We start from the raw sequence: 6762 nt of genomic DNA, 5'->3' as shown, positions 1-6762 counted from the left end.
CTCCATTCAGATGGAAAGGATCCAGAATAAGGCTAAAGCTCATGCGTTCAGTCTTTTGGGTGGAGTGTGCCGCATACAGGAAGAGTGACACATGTACAATGCAACGACCCCGCCTGCTGTCTCCCTTCTCTCTCACGCTCTCAAATTCAGTCACCTTTCCCCAACCCCTCATTTGTTATCCTGCTTTTCATTTTTTATTGTCCCCCTTTTACCTCCGCTCCTCCTGTCTTTGGCCCCAGTTGCCCCCGGCAACAGCAGCAGCGGGGTGAATTGGGGGGCTCGACCCCTCCCTTCACACTCGGGTGTGCGTTGCACAGTTATACTGTGAACGCCCCACACACACAGAGTTCAGGTATATAGAGGCTCATTCATCAAGGTGTCAGTGGTGTTTCTGTGGTAAATTAGCCATGTCTCCTCTCTACTCTGGATTCCCTCTTATAAACCAGCCTTCAGGGAAACCATCCCTCTCTGCCTCAACCTCTCTCGTTCATTCTCTCCCTCGGAAAGGGGGGGGGGGGATGTGGGAGGGGGTCGCTGAGAGAAAGGGGAACAGAGATTATTGGGTTTGTACTTAGTTTTCCTCACTTGATCGGACACATTGATGCTGTGTTGTGGCTTTCTGTTCTCGGAGTCGTTCAGCCAGACCTCAGTACAAAAGCCACAACCTGCTTCAAATTTCAGAGCTGTTTACAAGCTGTTTACATCCTTAACCCTCTAATTAAATTCAATTGAGTACGGCCTCATAAGGGGAAAGAGTAGCATCACATCAGTGGTGTTGTTTTCTTTAAAAAAAAATGACCAGATATTAGACAAAATCCTCTTAAACTTTAACACGTAACGTGCCCCACATTATTTGTGCTACGGATATTCTAAGTACTAAAAAAAAACAATGCCCTTGCAACCATCCACAACACCCCAGTCTCTCTCATGACGGTGCGTTTTTTCCGTTAAAATACAAATAACGTTTTATGAAAATATTGGGCACTCAAATGTATGACCTGTTTTTCAGAGTTCAAGACAGCTCATCTCTTTCTGAAGAAAAACCCTGAGTTTGCAGGTATGAATTGATTCTACAAGAAACTCTTAAGACATTTGTAAGTTAATGAGACCTGTGAGTGTGTGTTTAAGCAGCTTTAATTCCCAGTGGGAAAATCCATCAGCCGAGGGAGAAAGCCAACAGCAGCAAACACAGCCAGACCTCTCTGAAACTCTTGAAAGAGACATGAATGACAATGAAATGTCCTTTAGTGCAGACGGCACATTATGGTAAAGTTTTGAATGAAATTCTTTGATTTTCTATAATGGTTTTTGGTGCATCAGCTTTGTTTATTTTAAGCATCCAATTAAAATACTGTACATATAAGGAGAGTGGGGTAAGATGCACCACTTAAGTTGTTGAGTAATAAGAGGATGCCTCTAATCAATAAATGAAATGATTAGGCATGAGGTGTGAAAAATACAGAGAAATTGTACTTAAGATAGTGTATGGGTTTTATGTCAATGGGTTTATGTATGGGTTTTGGTTAATGTTTTCATTTACAAGGCAAAGTATCTAGCTTAAATCTAAACACTTGTAGAAACGCCTCATCATTCACCAAAACCTAGACTTTGACTTAAAGCAATGTGTTTAATTATCATCCCTTAAGAATGAATTTGATTATCAATTACAATAACAAAAAAAGAAAAGAAAAGCAGCTACTAATTCATTTAAAGCATAAAAATTTCAGGAAGCCAGTTTCAGGATATTGGTTTCATTTAACTGTGGTTGTCCTAAAGCCCTATGCAGTCAGGACAAATTGTGTTTAAAGAGTCTTCTTTACAAAGTTTGTATACCAAAGTTACTTAAATGAGAAAATCCCCGTTTCTGATTGATTTCACCTCTCTATTTCTAATCTAAGAACTTTTACTTTTATATCTATGAGTGGATATATACCGAAATCTTTCAGTGAATCTTGTTTCTCACAGTCTGAGAGCCCTTTAGGTGCTTTCAAGTGGGTTTGCATGTGTCTTCGCTGAAGAGAGGCTTGAGTCTGGCCACTATGCCATAAAGGTCAGATCACTGGAGTGTTGCAGTTATGTTTGTCCTTCTGTAAAATCTTCATACACTAATATGATCATGGAGCTCGACCAGAGTGACCATCAGCTTCTTGGTCACCACTCTAACCAAGGCCCTTCTCCATCGACTGCTCAGTCTGGCCTGGAGGCCAGGTCTTGGAAGAGTCCTGGTTGTTCCAAACTTCTTCCATTAAGGATTATGGAGGCTACATGCTTCTGTGAACCTTCAATACAGCAGAATTTTTTTGTAGTCTTCCCCAGATCTGTGTCTTGATATAATCTTGTCTCTGATCTCTACAGGCAGTTCCTTTGACCATATGGCTTGGCTTGTGCTCTGATATGCATTATTGAGAGGTGTGTGCCTTTCTAAATCATACCCATCTATCTATAAATTACAGAAACATCTGTCTGTCTGTCAGTCTGTGTGTCTGTCATCGAACCGTTAGTCCGATGGATTTCAAACTTGACAGGTGTCTTGCTACGGGCACGAGTAAGTGCAGTGCCAACTTTGACGTTGTTTGGGTTAGAAATGCAAAAGATATCGGTAAATATATCGGTAAAAGAAGCATTTAGACGGTTGTGGTTTAAAAATAAACATTCTGACATTAGAGGGTTGTATCGGTCAAAGACGAGTTCACAGTGTAGCCTGCTCCCTGAATCGTCGAGTTCACTGTGTAGCCTGCTCCCTGAATCGTCGAGTTCACTGTGTAGCCTGCTCCCTGAATCGTCGAGTTCACTGTGTAGCCTGCTCCCTGAATCGTCGCGCTTATTCATTTGTGGATGTTAACTGAATCTGTAAGTCACCTACGCTGTTTACTTCTGTATATTATATCTATCTATAAATTACGGGAATGTCTTTCTGTGTGTGTGTGTATGTGTGTCAAGTCAAGTCAAGTTTATTTATATAGCGCTTTTCACAACATAGGTTGTATCAAAGCAGCTTCACAGTAATAAATTAAAACAATACATCAATGTTTGTTTCTAGTGGAACGTCCACGTTTGGTAATGCTGATCAATAGTATCGTTGATTGATTAATTAAATTAAATATCCCCAAATATCCCCAACTGAGCAAGCCAAAGGCAACAGTGGCAAGGAACCGAAAAACTCCATCAGGTGACCTAATGGAGAAAAAAAAAAAACCTTGGGAGAACCCAGGCTCAGTCGGGGGCCAGTTCTCCTCTGGCGTTTATGAACTAGAGGTCGGATTTAACTGTAAGATTAAAAGTATTATATGAATGCCTGGCTGAAGAGATGCGTCTTTAATCTAGTTTTAAACTGGGAGAGCGAGTCTGAGCAACGAACAGTATCAGGAAGACTATTCCAGAGTTTTGGAGCTAAATGTGAAAATGCTCTCCCTCCTTTGGTGGATCTGGATATCCTAGGTATGACCAAAAGCCTCAAATTTAGTGACCTTAAAGAGCGCGATGGATTATAGGGTGATAGAAGATCCGTTAAATAGACTGGAGCTAAGCCGTTTAGGGCTTTATAAGTCAGTAGCAATACCTTGTAATTAATACGGAACTTTATAGGTAACCAATGTAGTGATGATAAAATTGGTGTTATATGATCATATTTTCTTGATCTAGTTAGAACTCTGGCGGCGGCATTTTGGACTAACTGTATCTTGTTTATTGAGGTTGCAAGACAACCGGCTAATAAAGCATTACAGTAATCTAGTCTCGAGGTCATGAATGCATGAACTAACTTTTCTGCGTCAGAAACTGATAGCATGTTACATAGCCAATGTTTCTAAGGTGGAAAAAGGCTGTTCTTGTAACATATGAAATATGATTTTCAAAAGACAGGTTGCAGTCTAATATAACACCCAGGTCTTTTACTGTAGAGGATAAAGTAACAGGACATCCTACTATGTTAAAGTTGTATTGTGAGAGGTTTTGTGGGTGGTTTTTTGAACTGATGATTAGTACCTCTGACTTGTCTGGATTTAATAAAAGAAAATTGCGCGTCATCCAATCTTTTATATCTTTAACACACTCTGTCAATTTGGATAATTTAGCGTTTTCATCTGGCCGTGATGAAATATATATTTGAGTGTCATCAGCATAACAATGGAAACTACAGTAATTCCATGTTTCCTTATAATATTTCCAAGTGGCAGCATATATATTGAAAATAACAGAGGGCCTAACACAGATCCCTGCGGCACTCCATAGTTTACTGGAGTTATGATCGATTTTTCTCCATTTAAATAAACAAAATGGTAGCGGTCAGATAAATACGATCTAAACCAGCTTAATGCTTGTCCTTGAACACCAGTATAATTTTGTAGTCGATCTAAGAGTATTGTATGATCTATAGTATCGAACGCAGCACTAAGATCAAGTAAAACTAATATTGAGATACAGCCTTGGTCAGAAGCTAAAAGTAAATCATTTGTGATTTTAACGAGCACAGTTTCAGTGCTATGGTGCGGCCTGAATCCAGACTGAAAATTTTCATAGGTGTCATTTTCTTGCAAGAAAGAGCCCAGTTGAGCGGACACAACTTTTTCTAGTATTTTAGACATAAAAGGTAGATTTGAAATGGGTCTATAATTTGCTAGATTATGTGGATCTAATTGTGGTTTCTTAATGAGAGGTTTTATAACTGCCAGTTTAAATGTTCTTGGAACATGACCTGACATGTTAATAATATTGAGGAGAGGCTCTTCCACTACAGGTAACACTTCTTTCAATAGTTTAGTTGGTATAGGATCTAGTAAACATGTTGTTGTTTTAGATGAAGTGATAAGTTTATTTAACTCTTTTTGTTCTATAGTTGTAAAGCACTGTAATTGTTCTTGCGGGTGATAATTGAGGCTGAATTATAAGGCGCGATTGAGGATTGAACGTTTACAATTGTGGTTCTGATGTTTTCTATTTTCTCAGTGAAGAACTTCATGAAATCATTACTACTAAACTGTAACAGAATATTTTGTTCAGGAGACATCTGTTTATTTGTTAGTCTAGCCACGGTGTTAAATAAGAACCTAGGATTGTTTTGGTTGTTTTCTATTAGTTTGCGGAGATGCTCAGCCCTGGCCTCTTTTAGGACCTTTTTATAACGTGACATACTGTCTTTCCATGCGATTCTAAAGACCTCTAAGTTAGTTTTTTCCCATTTACGCTCTAAATTACGGGTTTCTCTCTTTAGAACATGCGTAGTATTGTTGTACCATGGTGCTTTACTTTTCTCTCTGACCTTTTTTAATCTAATGGGTGCAACAATATCCAATGTTCCAGAGAGAATGGTGCTCATAGTGCTAGTTAATTCCTCATAGTGCTAGTTAATTCCTCTGTGTGTGTGTGTGTGTGTGTGTGTGTGTGTGTGTGTGTGTGTGTGTGTGTGTGTGTGTGTGTGTGTGTGTGTGTGTGTGTGTGTGTGTGCCTTAAAAAGAATGGAATAAGAGAAAGAGTATTCAGTTTCAGTTGTATTCAGGTATTATTTCCCTTACTAAAAGACTACTTAAAAATGCAGTGCAATGGCACTACTTTCCCCAAATTTGTGGTAAACAACTTTTAGGGACTGTTCACCCAAAATGAAAATCTGTCATTTACTCACCCCTATGTTGTTCCCAACCTGTTTGACCTACTTTCTTCTGTGAAACATAAAATAATATATTTTGACAAAATGTCTGTTTTTTTGTGGGGGTTTTTTGTCCTTACAATGGAAGATAATGGTATCCAAAACTGTTTACCAATTATCTACAAAATATCTTCTTTTATATTCCACAGGAGAAAGACTTATCTTATAATCTTATAATTTGGAGATGGGAAGACGGCAAGGTTTTTCTTGCTGCCTGTAATGATGAGCCTGAAAGGATATGAGACCTGAAAGGGTTAGTTCACCCAAAAATGAAAATTCTGTCAGTAATTACTCACCCTCATGTTGTTCCAACCCCGTAAGACTTTCATTCATCTTCAGAACACAAATTAAGATATTTTTGATGAAATCTGAGAGCTGGCTCACTCCTTTTTGTGCGCTAGAATACTTTTTACGAGAATACTTTTTGTGCGCTAAAAAAACAAAAATAACGACATTATTCAACTATTAATTTTCCTCTGTGTGGGCCTCTGATTGAGTTCACATAGTGTAACAGCACTGTTTTTTTAGTGCACAAAATGTATTCTCATCACATGATAAACTTAAGGTTGAGCCACTGTAGTCACTTGGACTATTTTATCGATGTCTTTACTAACTTTTCTGGGCTGGCAGATGAAATTACATAGGAGTGAGCCAGCTCTCAGACTTCATCAAAAAGATCTTAATTTGTGTTCCGAAGATGAACGAAAGTCTTACGGGGTTGGACCAACATGAGGGTGAGTAATTACTGACAGAATTTTCATTTTTGGGTAAACTAACCCTTGAAGCTCAGTGCCCCCCTCCCTCACCCCTGGATAAATCGTACTGTTTGGGTGGATGAAAAAAGTGACTTTTACCAGAGTCAGAAGGACGAAATGTGCCACAGGTGGGTGCATGGCAATAACTCAACAGTTGCTGATTACAATTTCTTCACATTCTTCTCAGTTTGAGCTTCAGAGGCGTTCAATTGTTTATGCAGCCAGCCGTGATGAAGATCCCCTGCCGGGCTTAAAATTACAAATTTACTGTCACTCACAGTTTCAGTCCTCACAGACAATTTTTTCACGTGTATTTACAAAATATACATAATAGCCGAAAAAGGCATTAAGTTCTTAATGCAGACA

The sequence above is a fragment of the Squalius cephalus genome (assembly GCF_949319135.1).
Source record: "Squalius cephalus genome assembly, chromosome: 5".
Lineage (NCBI taxonomy): Eukaryota > Metazoa > Chordata > Actinopteri > Cypriniformes > Leuciscidae > Squalius > Squalius cephalus.
This window is presented reverse-complemented; position numbering follows the sequence as displayed.